We start from the raw sequence: 16,846 nt of genomic DNA, 5'->3' as shown, positions 1-16,846 counted from the left end.
CGTGGGGTGGCCTGCCTCCTTTAGAGCAATGATCTTTGATATGATTTCACTCAAAAGTTCACGGGTAGGGGCCATAACAAAGTGGCAAAAGCCAAAACACTGCGGGACACTAGGTAAAAAATGGCGCAAGAAGAGAGGGAGGCGTGGCGGGGTTCCTCTTTCTCACACAGCCTGTAGGCAACTGAGGCGGGAGCCAACCAGCGCGCAGTAAGGCCTCAAGCTGCCGTGACGTCATGTTAGCGGCCCAAACATCTGGCTCAATTTTTAGTACCAAAAAAGGGTGATTCTTTTTTCACCAAAAGTATTGCGTGCCTTGACATAGGCGCTCGATACTTCTGACGAGCACTGTGTATATATATATATATATATACACAGTATATGGAGCCTCTGTGGAACAGTGGTAAATTGTGCGTTTTTGTATACTGAAGAACGAGGGTTCGCGCCCTGCCAGGGTAATAAACTTCAGGAGTGTTCTTCTGGCCACATGCTGCTTTGGCGGACACAAGGGGTGCTGTGGCTGAACCAGTGTCACATACTAAAGTACAGTAATCCCTCCACTATCTGATGTAATAAAGCCAAAGGCACGTCCGGAAAGTGGTCCTGTCCAGATAGTGGGCACCAGCCTCCTGGACTGGTACTTATAGACCCTATCCCAGCCTAACTTTGAAAGCCACCTAAATAACTCCCTACCGGACATGCATAGCACCTATTTAAACCTATTTAAGACCCTATTCACACCAATAATGGACATAAAAGCATGAAATAAGTGAAAAGGAACCAAAGAATGAGGAATTAGAAGTGACTGTACCTCAGCCAGGGTACTTACATCACGTTTGTGGCTGCCTTTCTAAGGTTTTGGCAGTGGTGAAAATGCTCTTGAAGCACGTACAGTAATCCAGTGTTGTGCTGCACTTAATTCTTTGCACTGTGAGTTATGATTGTTTAACACTGCACATTGTTCTTAACTGCACCATCGCAGTTCTAACTGCCAGATAAACTAACAATTTGCACTCCACAGTTGATCCATTGCACTCTTAAGTTCAAATTTCTTAACACTGCACAACACTGTAAATTTCCATGTGGTCTAGAGGCGAGGTATTCCAGTATATTCACTGTTTATTCATAAAAAACGAGCACGTGTGGCTTCCAGTGTCTATTCACAATCGAAGTTAGAAAGTAACTGTTGATGTCGGAGAAACAGAGTTGCCAGATCGCAACGGCCACATTACCAATCTCCTCAATTTTCATTACCAAATTTAACTTTTCATTACCAAATTTGTAAAGCTAGCATTTATTCTTCACTAATTATATATACAAGTGGAAATACATGTAATCACTCTCCTTATAATTAACACCATGTTGATTATTTTCATGCTATGTAGGGTAGCACATTAATCAGAGAGAGCAAACAATCCACCATCTCCATCCTGTGTATCCTCATACATGTGAAAAATCCGATGGTAATGCAGTATTCCGATTCATTACGAAACGAATTTTTCATTACCAAATTGGCCCACATTTGGTAATGAAAAATAACAAACGGCAACCCTGACAGGGAAGGGGGGAGGGAGGAGGAAGGAAGGGGTGAAGGGGCCATGGTGTAAGCAGCTGTTTGGCGCCGCGCGGCAATTTCAAATTACGGGTGGGAAAAAATTCGGATTTTGGGGGGATTTTTTTCTTTTTTTGGCCATTTTCGGTTCCGATGGTCCAGGCCCCCGATGTCCGGTAAGTGGGGATGTCCGGAAAGTGGGCGTCCGGAAAGTAGAGGGATTACTATATGCTTGCACCTAGTCAGCTTGCGCGGGCCGATTACACTTGGTTCACAGACTACGCACACATCCAAACCCACTCCAACACAACAGTTACACTTACAAGCACTTCTCACCTACATACAATCTCTACTAGACAGCCTAAGCCATTCGGCAGAGATACATTGGCTGTATCGTCCCCACTTCTGTAGGGATAGGCCTGTCCTGCAGTGGACGCTCAAATGGCTGATGAGATGAGATGAGATATACAGTATATATTTTCTGATGTAGCTTGTATATGAGAGATGTCACAATTCTTGTAATTGTAAAAATAATGTATATGTGTATCGAGCTCTAATGAATTCCCAGAGGAAGAACTGGCGCTTTTGAGAAACAAAAACACTAGATTATTATTATTTAATTATTATTATTACTGCTGCTGCTGCCGCTGCTGCTATTCTAAACAGTTACTGTCAGTCCCACACTACCTCCTTCAGAACAAGGGTAGGCTACTATAATCCAGGACACTTGATGGAGGAGAGCAACCTACACCCTAGATGGCATTTTACACAATAGAAAAGCTACCGATCAACTTTGGGACCTGAACTGTAGAACATATTCTGACCCAACAACCTTACCTGCTAGGCAAACTACCCAATATTGTGGCCCATCTCCATACAGACCAATATCTCTGCACCACCATCATTATAGAAAGACTAATCTGTAAGATTATCATCCCCTACATTCACATGCCCCCATCTCAACAAGGTTTTTGATCCAAGTATTCAACAAACACACACCTTTCTAAGCTGCCTGAAGTTACTCAGAATTGTTTTAACAAGTAGTTGCTCATGGTTCTAGTCAAAGGGATAGCCTTTTTTTTTTTTTTTTTTTTTTTTTTTAATATATCATGTAGGTGCTACTAGGGACAGACGTTGGTCTCTGCACTGAATTGCTTTGGACTAATGATAGCTATCCTCAACCCTGTATGCTTGTAAGTGGGCATAATGGGATATGGCAGCCACAAAGTTTCACGGTCACTAGGTTTAATAAGGCACAAAAGTCAGTAGAGCAGCTTATGTTTAGTGGGTCATGGGATTTCTCTTACAGCTTGGATGTTAGAAGTATCTTGGTGTAATGTTTCCTGCTTACAGAATGTGTTGGAGAGTGAAGTTATAGCAAGGTGGAAGTGAACTCTGTGATGGTGTGTGATATATGGCAGCCTACTTTTGCATTTCTGTTTTCACTTATCTGAGTCCTGTTTCTATTTATTATTTTTTATCTGCTCTTTATAGTCTGCTATTATTCTTTCTTTAGTGTCGTGTTCTAATTTGACATCAGTTTTATTTTAGTTATGCAACGTTGGGTCTGGTTAGTACTTGGATGGGTGACTGCCTGGGAACACCAGATGCTGTTGGGATCCCTACGTGTCAAGTGGGGTTGGTGGAGGATTAGTGCCCCTCCCTGTAAAACAATTAACTCTAAGCCCTTGACCACCCCGTTTGGGATACATGGCATCTGGCAATGGATGGATGGATGCTCCTATTATGAACCACAACAGTAGTAATACAGTAAACATACAGTACTTCAACTTTTAACAGTACAAGTCGTGGTTGAATGGTGGCAGAGGTCTCACACAGGAGTAGACTGCATTTACACACTACTGCTGGAATTAAGTAATGAATAGGGTTATTCACAGTTATTGAGACAGAAAGTGAATCCCAGTGTGATGTTACATTGAATGGAGAGAGAGTGGAATTGGTGAGAGAGTTCAAATATCTGGGTACAGTGATAGAAAAAAGAGGAAAATGTGCAAAAAAAGTGGAAAGTAGAGTGACACAGGGAAGGAAAGTAGCTGGTGCAATGAAGACCCTGATAAGAAACAGAGGCTTGAGTGTTACAGCTGCACAAGGCTTACATGGTGGAGTGTTAGTGCCAACTTTAACATATGGATGTGAGACTATCGTGTGGCATGAAAATGAAAAGTCAAGAGTGAGAGCAGTGGAGATGGAACTGCTGAGGAATGTATGTGGAGTGCAGAGAGTGGATAGGATACGAAATAATGTGATTCGTGAAAGATGTGGAGTGAGGAAGTCTGCGGACACCAGAATCGAAGAGAGTATGCTGAGATGGTATGGTCATGTGGAGAGAATGGATAATAATACAGTGGTGAAAAAAGTATATCAGAGTGAATTTGAAGGGGGAAGGAGGCGAGGTACGCCCAGGAGAAGTGGAGGGATATGGTGGATGAGTATGAGAAAGAGAGGTTTGGTAGTTGGTGAGGCTAGAGGACTGACGAGATCAGGCTGGCTGGATGAATATTGTGAGAAGTGCATGATCAGGGATTTGGCACCCCTTTTAATGTGACAGCATCTGGATTGACCCAATCGGATACATTTATATGAAGCTACAGAACATGGCGAATGTTTTTAGTGAATCAGATGGAGCCTGGATTCTGGGGGCTTGAATGGCAAGTGAATGGAAGCATGGCCCATTGGACTGGGCAAATTTGGGCTGTCTGGACATTGCTGACCTATGGTGAGAAATGAGGTCCGGATAAGACATACAGTATATATATATATATATATATATATATATATATATATATATATATATATATATACAGTAATCTTCCCAATATCTGATGTAATACTGCCAAAGGAATGTCTGGAAAGTGGTTTTGTCTGGATACTGGGCCCCTGTCTCCTGGACTGGTACTTATGGATCCTAACATTGCCTAACTTTGAAAAGCCACCTAAATAACTCCCTACTGGACATACATAGTCCTATTTAAGACCCAATTCACACAAGTAAGGGACATAAAGCATGAAATAAAAGGAACCAGATTCTCTGGAATTAGAAGTGAGTATGGAAAATATTTAGCAGCGTACAGGGTACTTAAAGCACAACCGTGGCCACTCCCTCTAAGGCTCTGGCAGTGGTGAAAATCTCTTGAAGCACGTACAGTAATCCAGTGTTGTGTTGCACTTAATTCTTTGCACTGTGAGCCATAATTGTTTAACACTGCACATTCTGTTCGAAATTGCGCCACGCCAGATGCAGCACACCAGTGTTGCACTCTGCACTTCATCCTTTGCACTCCGAATTCTAATTTCTTAACACTGCAAATTCCCATGTGGTCTAGTGGCAAGGTATTGCAGTTTATTCACAAAAACGAGCATGTGCGGCATCCACTGTGATAAGCATCTACTCACGATGGTAGTTAGGCGGTAACAGGGGAAGGGGGGAACAGCAGGGGGCCAGCGGATGAGCGTAAACACAGCTGTTCAGTGCCACACACCAAGTTCAAAGTACAGGTAGGAAAAAATTCTGATTTTTGGGGGGACTTTTTTCGTTTTTTTACCATTTTTGGGTTCCGAAGGCCCAGGCCCAAAATGTCCAGGTAGTGGGGTCTCCAGTTAGTGGGCGTGCGGATAATAAAGGGATTAGTAAATATATATATATATATATATATATATATATATATATATATATATATATATATATATATATATATATATATATATATATATATACAGTATATATATATTATATATATATATATATATATATATATATATATATATATATATATATATATATATATATATATATATATATATATATATATATATATATATATATATATATATATTGTCCTGGAAGGAATGTAGAGTCCCGGAGGATTGGAAGTCAGGTATAATTATTCCCTTGTACAAAGGAAACGGGCTCCCTACGTGTCAACAAGTGGGTTGGTGGAGGGTTGGTGCCCCTCCCTGTAAAACAACTATCTCATTGTCAAATGGCCACCCTTTATGGGATTATGGTGTCTGGCAATAGATAGATAGATAGACAAAGGAAAAGGGGAAAAAGAAGTGTGTGGTAATCATAGGGGCATTTGTCTTCTTAGTGTAATAGGAAAAGTGTATGCTAGGGTACTTATTGACAGAGTTAGGAAAATAACAGAGGAATTTGTTGGAGAAGAACAAGGAGGCTTTGAGAAGGGAAGAGGTTGTGTATATCAGATATTCATTCTTAGATCCTTAGTGGAAAAGTTTCTAGAGAAGAGAAAGAAGTTGTATGCGGCCTTCATGGATTTGGAGAAAGCATATGACAGGGTGGATAGACAAGGATTGTATAAAGTATTAAGAATATATGGAGTAGATGGGAAGTTGTCGAACGCTGTGAAGAGTATGTATGATGGTGCTAAGGCTGTAGTGCGTGTGGATGGTGAACTGAGTGAATTTTTCTCTTTGAAGGTTGGGTTGAAACAGGGATGCATCATGCCTCCATGGTTGTTCAATCTGTACATGGATGGGGTAATAAAAGAGATGTAAGGTAGGGCAGTGGATGTTGGAGTGGCCCCAGTGAGAGAGGGTAGTGTTTGGAAACTCCCTGTACTGTTGTTTGCAGATGATACTGTGTTGTTAAATGAAGACGAAAGGGAGCTGCAAGGCTTGGTGGATGAGTTTGGGAGAGTGTGTAAGAAATGGAATCTATAGGTGAATGTAGGGAAGAGTAAAGTGATGGTCTTTGAGAGAGGTGAAGTCAGTGAATGTACAGTGAGGTTGGATGGTGAGGAAATGGAAAATGTGAGTACATTTAAGTTCTTGGGGAGCGTGATGAGTAGGGATGGAAGTTTGGAGGGTGATGTGCTTGAAAGGGTACAGCAAGGAAAAAAGGTTGCTGGTTCCTTGAAAGCAGTGAAAAGAAACAGGGAAGTGAGCATGGAAGTGAAAATGTTACTACATGACAGTATTGTGAAGCTTGGACGTTGTTGGAAGGACACAAGTCAAGAGTGAGAGCAGTGGAAATGAGTTATTTAAGAGGAGCCTGTGGAGTCACATGGAGAGACAGGCTGACAAATGAGGATATAAAGAAGCATTGTGGTGTGGATGTGGATGTGATAGGAAATGTTAGGAGGAACACACTGAGGTGGTTTGGCCATGTGGAGAGGATGGCGGGTGAGAGACTGACGAGGAGAGTGTATGTGAGTGAGGTGGAGGGGAGGAGAGGGAGGGGGAGGCCGAGGATGAGATGGAGGGATTGAGTGGAGAGGTATATGAGAGAGGGAGGTATGAGCTGGAAGCGGGGTAGTGAACCCCCGAACCCTATAACATTTATCCACTGACAGACCCCTACAAAATGCTTTAAAATATCAAAAGGGACCTAATAGACATTCCTAAAAATAAAATACTCTAATGTACTGTTAAGTGCACTGTAATTTTATGTACGGAAACAACGTCAAGTTGACGATGAGGATAATATATCAAAGTCCACCAAGCCGGGAGACCCATTTTCTGTCACCAGGCAGTACATGTACAGTAATACCCCGATATATGATACCCCTAGATAAGATATCCCGGCTTAGTGATGGGGGTATAAATACCACCACACCTCGATATCTGATGGGCGAGCCCCAGTTTAACGATGGGCCCTACAATGTCGCGCCCACTGACTACAGGCCGAAATTTTGAATTGCACGCATTCCTTCGGCCAGCTGAGCTCGCCTGCCTCCCAGGATGCACAGAAATGCTCGCGCAGGCCCCACAACCATCACTCAACCCTGCACTTACCCATATTGCTCTTCTCACACCAGCCATCTCAGAGTAGGGATATCCCTTACGCTCGCCCACCACACCGTGTTACACCACCAATGTTTCGCAAGCTGCTATCATAGTGCATCATAACTGTGTTTGAGCACTGCCGTGAGTTGAGCAGTGATACCAATTGTGTGTGGAGTGCTATATTGTGTGATTTTGGGCCCAAATAAGTGTGATAATGTCTGGTAAGCATGCTGCACGTGGTGGGGATAGTGATGGTGCTAGTGGAGGCCCTAACTCAGTTTTTTTTATCGAGGCGAAGATGCACTTGACAGTCAGCATCAGAGAAATTACCTGTGTAAAAAATACAGGTTCTCTCTTCATGCACTTGACAGATTGGTGATGATTGGCTTAATGCAGCATTACTTCATAATCTCTTTATTATTAATTGACATCATATATCTGATGGGGAAATTTGGGTTAGTAAATGTTATTCGGACATGTTGCATTCAGCCAATCGTCACCAACCTGTCAAGTGCATCTTCGCCTCAATAAAAAAAACTGAGTATAGTCATGGTGGTAAGCGGCCTGCTAGTGGTGGTGCTGGTGATGTTCCCGCAAAGTGTGTGCGTAAGACTGTCACTAGAGGTGAAATTAGAAATCCTTAAGCAGCACGACAAAGGCGAAGGTGCGTGTGATGTCGCCATGGCTCTCCACCTGGCCCAGTCGACTATCTCCACCATCATAAAGATTAAGGAGGCCACTAACCCCTGAAGCATGGGTCGTCGCGTTTGCGACGCTCGCCAAAAAGGACATAACGGCGGATCGTCGCGTTTGCGATTCGAGTTAATTTTGAATAAACGTGGGCGAGGATGTTCCTGCTGGTATTGTCTATCAGTACCACCACCCTTTAGCTACAATTAGCATACTTTACCTTTGTACTACTGACCTCCGTTGTTGCCAAGTATCACGTTTTTCCCCCCTCTCCCCCCCCCCCACCATGGCCCGGCCAGCCTGGCTGTGATATATGGCAGCGCTCTGACTGCTCAGAACTGTAAATCTGCACTCTCCTCTCACAAGCAGTTTATGCTAATAGGAAACGCTTGTTTCCCCAGTTGTCACACTAGCTTTTTTTCGCGCGGTTTGCCCCTGTTTAGCGTCAGTTTACCGCAGGCTTTCACAGTGACATTATGGCGAGTTCTAGCTCTTCCGAGTCAGTGCGAGCGGCTGACAGGAACGAGAATAAAGTGACAGGCATAAGGCAGAATAAAAAGCGCGCCGTGGTGATCTTTTGGGAAGTAAAATGATTGAAAATAATGTAGTATACATGTTTTAAGCTGTGAAAATGGAAATGTTTGTTGAGTGATGGGAAGACCTCTGCCGCACTGAATGTCGGCCGTACACTTCGTTGATTTTAGCCTTATTTTCAGTGCTTACTGTACAAATACGGATTCCAAACTACCTGTATGTTGTAGTATAAAGTTTACTGTGACAGAATGAGGCTGTGGTAGAGGGGAAACCGGGCTGCTGGAGGTGTGAAAGTGAAGATTTTGTTACCCAACTTTGCAAGTCTCCACAAGTCCTTGGGTAGTCCACGAAGGCTCAACACCTGTCTCTGGAGAAAGCTGAATGTAAGTACTATCTGCCATAGCAAGTATAATGTTCTAGAGTTAATCTCTGATTTTTGGCTAATATTTTCCTACAGGTACTCAGACCTCGATCAAACCCCGCCACCCGGGGGGGGGGGGTCGGCTGTCCATGGCCGCGCTTTAGGGGTTAAGGATGCTGTTGGGGAGGCTGCAACCTTATCCGCCTCCCTTATCACCCGTCAGCGAGAGCCTGCAATGGAGGAGCTGGAGCGGATCCTCTGCACGTGGGTGGAAGATCAGAACCAGTGCAAGGCACCCACGAGCCAGGCAATAATATGCACTAAGGCTCTCTCGCTCTGTGACGAGTTAAAAGTCAGGCGTGATCTTGATGAAAGCGAGACCTTTACGGCGAGCCATGAGTGATTTGACTGGTTCAAGAGGCGGGCAAACCTCCACCATGTGAAGGTGTGCGGTGAGGCAGCGAGTGCAGATACAGTGGTGGCAGCAGCGTTTCCTGACGAGCTGAAACACATCATCGCGGAGGGTGACTATATTGCGAGGCAGGTGTTGAATTTTGACGAGACTGGGCTCTTTTGGAAGAGAATGTCTCCGAGACATATCTTGCAATGGAGGAAAGGTCTACGCCAGGATTCAAGGCCTCAAAGGACCGGCTGACACTGCTGCTGGGGGGTAACGTCGAGGGCAACCTGAAATTGAAGCCGCTCCTAGTCTTATCACTCCGAGAACCCCAGGGCTGTGGTGGGGTACGTTAAGGAGAACCTTGGGGTTATCTGGAAGTCGAACAAGAAGGCTTGGTTGACTTCAGATATCTGTTCATCGTATTTCCACTCGTACCTCCCTCGTGTGCTGAAGAGGTATGCGTCACGTGAAAATTTGGTGAACAGATTTCTTGTGGTGGTGGATCATGTGCCTAGGCACCTGCCCGCAATGAAGGAATGGGCCAGCAATGTTGAGGTGATGTTCCTGCCCCCCAACACCACGTCTTTGTTGCAGCCGATGGACCAATGGGTGATCACAGCCTTTAATGCTTACTACTTCCAACGCACGATGAAGCAGTTGGTAAAAGCCTGCAACAGTGATGACAAGACAACAGTGCAGCAGTTTTGGAAGGGGTACAACATATGCCATGCCCTTGAGAATATAACTGCTGCATGGGACGTGGTTAGCCAGGTGGTGATGAATGGTGTGTGGCGGAAGCTGTAGCCAGAGTGTGTCCACTCCTTCACCAGCTTCCCTGAGGGCGTGCAAGCTCCGCCTGACGAGCGTGTGTGGCAGGACATAATGGAATAGTCACATGAAGCAGGCTTCAGGGAGGTCGACAAGGATGATGTGGAGGAGGTTCTCGAGAACCACAGGGAGAAGCTCAGGAATGAGGTGCTCCTCAATATGGGGATCCAGCACACGCGCCAGAAAGCAGAGGAGGAGGAGGTTGTGCTTGTGGTCCGAGCTCTCAACATCGAAATCCTGAAGGAGATGCTGATGGAGCTGGACGAGATAATTGACCAAATGAGAACACATGACTCCCTCCTAGGACGAAGCAGGGATACAGCTAGTCAGCTCGAGGAGGGGATGAAAGTCTACAAGACGATGCTAGGGGAGAAGAAGGCGGCGGCCAGGCAGACTTAGATCACAGCCTTCTTTAAGCAGGCCCCCACCAGGCCAGCAAGTCACACAGGATCTCCCCAGCCGTTGACGAGCAGAGCATCTCCCCAGCCTTCAACCAGCAGAGCATCTCCCCAGCTTTTTAACCAGCAGCGCATCTCCCCAACCTTCAACCAGCAGAGAAACACCAAAGGACACCTCCTGCAGCAGATGTGCTCGGCCCATTGTGCTGGACCTAACCTCCAGCCGATCGCTGTTTCCCGTGTCACCTGTCTCCACTAAGGCACTCTGCCACTCCATCGCTGCCTTCCTCGTCCAGGCCTCCAACTCCCACACCACCTCAGCCACTGTCTCTGTCTCCCTTGCCACGACGAGAGCCACCGCAACTGACTCCATCGCTACCTCATCATTCATCACAGTGGTCTCCCTCGCCGCCACCTCAGTGGACATCGCAGCTGTCTCCCTCACCACCTCCTGTATCATCGCATCGCACTCCATCGCCACCCCCAGAGCCATCGCATTGCACCTCATCACCACTGCCCGAGCCAGTGCATCACACCCCATCGCCTCCGCCTGAGTCATCGCATCGCACTCCATCACCACTCCCCTCTGACCCTTCCCTGGAGACAGGGTTTGAGGGCTTTAAGGAGGAGGAGGACTGAGTGTTAGGGAGCACCACATGTCCCCTAGCCTCAGGGGGGATGGCAAGGATGATGACCAGGACTGGACATGGACTTATAAGAAGTGATGAGAGGTGTTTGATATTTTCTAACCTATTCCTTATGATTTTCAGGCTTTAGTTGTTACTTTTAGTAAGTTATTTACAAGTTTTAGGCTTGGGTTAGCCTCCTTACCAGCTGTTAGGCCATCAGGATTGCCTTTAAACCTGTTTTTGGGCTCATCTAGGTGGGTTTTGGACCTGGTTTGGGGGGTAACCCAAGTCTGGTAAATGGTCCACACTGGAATACCTTTTTTTTACTGTACCCCAATATACAATACCCCGCCTAAGGATGGGGTTTTACCCAACCAATTAGATCATTAAACCGGGGTATGCCTGTTGTGTATAAAACATGTTGTAAATGCTAAAATTCATCGAAAATCAGCTAAGAGATGTTCCCAATATTGAAATACTGTATGTATTGTGATGTACACTGTAATCTAATGTACAGAAACACATTTCATATTGATGGTGGTGGTGATGTAGACATTATTGGAGAATACTGTACAATAACACCCAAATAAACATTAAAAAAAAAAAAAAAAAAAATTAAATGAAGCATGCCTGACTATTGTACTGTAATGTGTACACCATACTGTACTTTCTCCAATCGGAATTCTAGCACTCTGCCACACAGAACGCAACAAAACTTTCATCTCATAGTAACAAGAACAAACTTCTCTTGGGAAGAAACAGTTGTCTAAAATATTTTATATATTGTTTTACCGATTCCTTTGTAGCATAATTATTTTGTTTAGTAAAATTAACAAATGTTTATCAACTCTTCTTGTTTAGTAACACAATTTAATTGACTTTTCTTTCCAGTACACTTTCATCGGTGCTTTAGCAGAATCCAACAGTCACTTGTACAGTGCAGTAATATACTCTTCAGAACACTAAAGTGGGTACCACACGGGGACCCGTGAACGTTGTGTGCAGCACAAAATGGACGTCCAAACTGAGCTTAGACGTCCATTCCCTATCACGTGGTGGACGTCGACAGCCACCTTCTTTTTCTCTATTGAGTTCACCCCACGCAAGTGGAAGGTCACTTGTTCCACTCCCTAGCAGGTGACGTGTTTATCATCATCAACAATGGACATGAACCAGCTACTGTACTGACTTCTACAATGGGTATTTTTGTAAAACAAATAAAAACATAATAAGTCGTATAAAAGGGTAATACAAACTTTATTAACGATATTGAATTAATCATAACATAAGACAGCAGACGAAACACATTATTTGGCTACAACTACAGATAAACTCTAAAAAGAAGAAGCAGACTATGAAGTCACAGATGTCCATGAATGGGTCTGGCGGCCTTCCGCCCGTGGACGTCCATGACCCCCGCGTGGCAGCAAATTTGGATGTCCACGGCCACTTTGGACATCCACAAGTCTCCGTGTGATAACCCCTTGCGTTGTACTTACCTGACAGGAGAGGGGAGGGGCAGCAGTGCAACGCGTCAGCCACAGCAGCACTAGAGGGACATCCATCGCAACAATGCCATTGAAGAATAGTTTTGGAAGAGACATAGAGTGCGGTGTAGGTTCGTCTGAATATCAGCCCCATACCAGCAGAAGAATACAATGGAAAGTGAGAGAACATCCATCTTCCTGCTGCTAGCCAATGAACACTCTGCATTAGAATTCTCCCTCCCCTGCCTTAGCCAATCAAAACTCTTCATCTCCCCTCCCCACCCACCACCAAACACCGTGAGCTGCTAGGTTCACCAACCATCAAACCTCCCTCCCTCGACACTCCACCCCTTTCATATTACAGTACATGTACAGTATAACCCGATTCTTTTTGTGAATTTTATTTCTTTTTCTTTTTTTTTGTGATTGTAGCTGGAGGTCTGATGACAACAACTGTCTCATGCAGGATAATAATGTACTTTTAGCCAGAAGAAAGGGTCCTTCATGGCGAGTACTCGAGTAGTGTCAAAGATTTTATGCTTTCTGATGGATACCATTTAAATTCAGCCATTAGCTACTCCGAATAATGTCATATTCCGGGTAGTGCCAAGACTGATAATTGGGAGTTTACTGTGTGTCTGTGTATTTACCTATTTGTATTTACCTATCTGTAGTATACAGGAATTGAGCAATGCTCGTGTTGGCCTGTCTCCATATCCACATTTATCAAGTCTACCTGTACACACATGAATGTTTTTCTCATGCACCATCTCTTTGTCTAAGTCGTTCTAAATATTTAAGTATTTACCTAATGTACCTAATTGTGATATACACGGAATGTACTATGCTCGTGGGTTTCCGTCGCTGTTTCTCAATAAGTCAAATTTAGCTTTAAACTCATTTAAGTTTTTAGACTGGACGATCTCTTTGTCCAGGCTATTCTATAAGTCTATACTTCTGTAGGGAAAGCTATATTTCTTGATATCCTTCAAGCAGCTTGACTCTTTCAATTTCATTCCGTGTCCTCTTGTTGCTCTCTTATCCCATACAAACAGATCTTCTTTGTCAATTTTATCTACTCCCACCATGGTCCTGAACACTGCAATCATGTCTCCCCTATTTCTCCTTTCCTCTAAGGAAGGCAAATCCAGTTTTTCCAGCCTCTCTCTGTATGACAGGTCTGTCAGACTAGGGACCATCTTGGTTGCTGTTCTTTGTATTCTCTCAATCTTGTTTATATCTTTCTTTTTGTGTGGGAACCAGACTACCGCTGCATATTCTAACCTGGGGCGGATCATGGCCACTATAAATTTTTTCATCATCTCCTCATCCATATAATGAAATGCTACTCTTATGTTAGTCAAGAGTTTATAAGTCTCTCCAACTATTTTGTTAATGTGCTTTTCTAGTGACAAACTATCTCGGACCAGCACTCCCAAATCTTTCTCTTCTCTCCTTTTTGTGATTAATTCATTACCCAACAAATAATTCAGTTATGGCCTCCTGGTACTTTTACCCATTTCCAATATTTTACATTTCTTTACATTAAATTTCATTTCCCACGTCCGGCTCCAATCGTGTATCCTATCCAAATCCTCCTGCAGTATTTTACAATCCTCCTCAGCCTCTACCTTCCTCAAGATCTTTACATCATCAGCAAACAGACTTGCATAACTGTTCACTCCATCTACCGTATCATTTACGTAAATCTGGAACATTACTGGCGCCAACACTGAGCCTTGAGGGACTCCACTTGTTACTTCCCTCCATCCAGACATCCTATCCTTTGTTACTGTCCTCATTTGTCTGTCTCTCAAAAAGTCTCTCATCCATTCCAGAAGTTTCCCCTTCAGTCCTCCTATATATTCTAGCCAACGGCCATACCACGTTGAGTACACCGCTTCCCGTCCGATCAGCGAAGTTAAGCAACGTTGGGTCTGGTTAGTACTTGGATGGGTGACCGCCTAGGAACACCAGATGCTGTTGGCATCCCTACGTGTCAAGTGGGGTTGGTGGAGGATTAGTGCCCCTCCCTGTAAAACAATTAACTCTAAGCCCTTGGCCACCCCATTTGGGATACATGGCGTCTGGCCATGAATGAATGACACATTAGTCTCTCACGAGGTACCTTGTCAAAGGCCTTCTCTAAGTGTAAGTACACACAATCCACCCAACTATCTCTCTCCTGTACCACGTCAATCGCTCTTGAGTAAAAGCTCAACAAGTTAGAAACACATGACCTTCCACTTCTGAATCCAAACTGACATTCAGCCAAAATATTCATCTCTTCCAGATATTTTATCCATCTGTCTTTCAGGATTCTCTCACACAATTTTGCAACCATGCTGGTTAGAGACACTGGTCTATAATTCAGGGGTTCTTCTCTGTTTCCTCCCTTGTAAATTGGTACCACATTTGCCCTCTTCCATTCTTGTGGCACTTTCCCCTCTTCCAGTGAGCATACGATTAAACTGTGAATTTTATCCGCCAGTTGTTCTCTGCATTCCTTCAGTACCCAATTAGAAATTCCATCAGGTCCTGGGGCTTTCCTTACATCTTGAGTTTCCAGTAATTTATACACCTCCTGTACCTCCACTTTTATATCTTTTATCACCGGAACATTTCTAATCACTCCCTCCCCTTCCACAAGCTCCTTTTCTTTAGTGAAAACTGACTGGAAACATTTGTTCATTATTTCTGCTTGCATTGCCGCATCCTTAAAGACCTCTCCTTCTACTTTCAGTTTGGTGATTCCTTCCTTTTGTTTCAGTTTGCCATTAACAAATCTATAAAACAGTTTGGGTTCATCCTTGCATTTGTCTATTATACCTTTTTCAAAATTCCTTTCTTCTTCTCTACATATTCCTGTGTATTCATTACTTGTTCTTTTATATTCTTCCTTTGTTCTGTTGTTGCCTCTCTTTCTCCAATTGTTCCACGCCTTATCTCTCTCTTTTTTTGCTATCATACACCTTCTATTAAACCACTCCTTTTTCCTGTTTTCTTTCCCTCTTACTCTTGGTACAAATTTTTCCACTCCAAAATTATAGAGGTCTAGAAAGATATCCCACTTCCTCTGTATCTCTCTTGTTTCTCTGAATTTTTTCCAATCCACATTTTCAAAAAAAGTTTCTCAATCCTTTAAAATCTGTTTTCCCAAAGTTGTATCTTCCCTGTCTATGAAGCTCGTCTCTTGGCCCGACATTCCCTATTAACATCTGGAACTCAATGACCACATGATCACTTTTTCCTAAAGGACAGAGATATTTCAATGATTCTATTACATCGGGTTCTTTGGTAAACAGTAAATCTAACCTTGCTGGTGTGTCCTCACCTCAAAACCGTGTCTCTTCTTTGACCAATTGCGTCATCACATTATTCATTATTATATTTAATAACATAGTGCCCCACGAATCCTCGCCGCCTAAAGAGTACCATTCCTTCCAGTTCACCTCTTTACAGTTAAAGTCACCCACCAAAATTATATTATTGCTTTTCTCAATTATTTTTTGTAAATAGCTAGCCATATCTGACAACATCTCATGGTATTCGTCATCCTTCCATGCTCTCGTGTTTGGGGGAACATACACTACCGCCATATCTCTCTTAACATTCTCTCCAGTTTCTAATTTCATATATATCACTTCAGCCCTGCCTTCTCCCATTTTCACAGTATCTACATTTATGTTGTTCTTCACTGCTATCATCACTCCTCCTCCCGTTTTTTCTTTTCTGTCTCTTCTCCACAGTTTGTATTTACCATCTCCCAAATGAACATCAATATCTTCTCTTAATTTGGTCTCTACAAAGCACATGACATCAGGTTCATGTTCTCTCAAGAAATTGTTAATTTTGATCCTTGTCGATATGAAACCATCAACATTAGTATATATCACCTTCAAATTATTTTTGACGTTTTTAATACCCTCATCTCTCCTACTCTCTGTCCGTACCACTTCCTAACCTTCTGATCTTTCACAACCATCCCCCTTAGTTTCCTTCACTTCTATTTCCTTAACCCGCCCCGTCCCGGCCACTTTTCGACCACTGGTACCCCCCAATCCCGGGCAATTTTCGACCTTTTTTTTTTTTGCTAAAACTTTCGCTTTTGGTGAGAAACATCGAAAATTCATAGAGAAATCGCTCACCTGAGGTTTAAAATACTCATTACAGGTAGGAGAGCCTCCTTACCTTACTGGGTTTT

The 16,846-nt window shown here is 43.6% G+C and overlaps 1 non-coding gene across 1 annotated transcript; it reads left to right on the top strand.

Moving 5' to 3' along the window:
- The first annotated feature begins 14,512 nt into the window (after window positions 1-14,512).
- Window positions 14,513-14,631, top strand: LOC145408300 (5S ribosomal RNA). The gene has a single exon (XR_013898892.1). It is a non-coding gene; the product is annotated as a 5S ribosomal RNA (ribosomal RNA).
- The last annotated feature ends 2,215 nt before the right edge of the window (window positions 14,632-16,846 follow it).

The sequence above is a fragment of the Coenobita brevimanus genome, chromosome 76 (assembly GCF_032717465.1).
Source record: "Coenobita brevimanus isolate Jiangsu-jjx chromosome 76, ASM3271746v2, whole genome shotgun sequence".
In the NCBI taxonomy this organism is placed as follows: Eukaryota; Metazoa; Arthropoda; class Malacostraca; order Decapoda; family Coenobitidae; genus Coenobita; species Coenobita brevimanus.
Note: the sequence above shows the minus strand (reverse complement) of the source record. Positions and strands in the feature narration are given on the sequence as shown.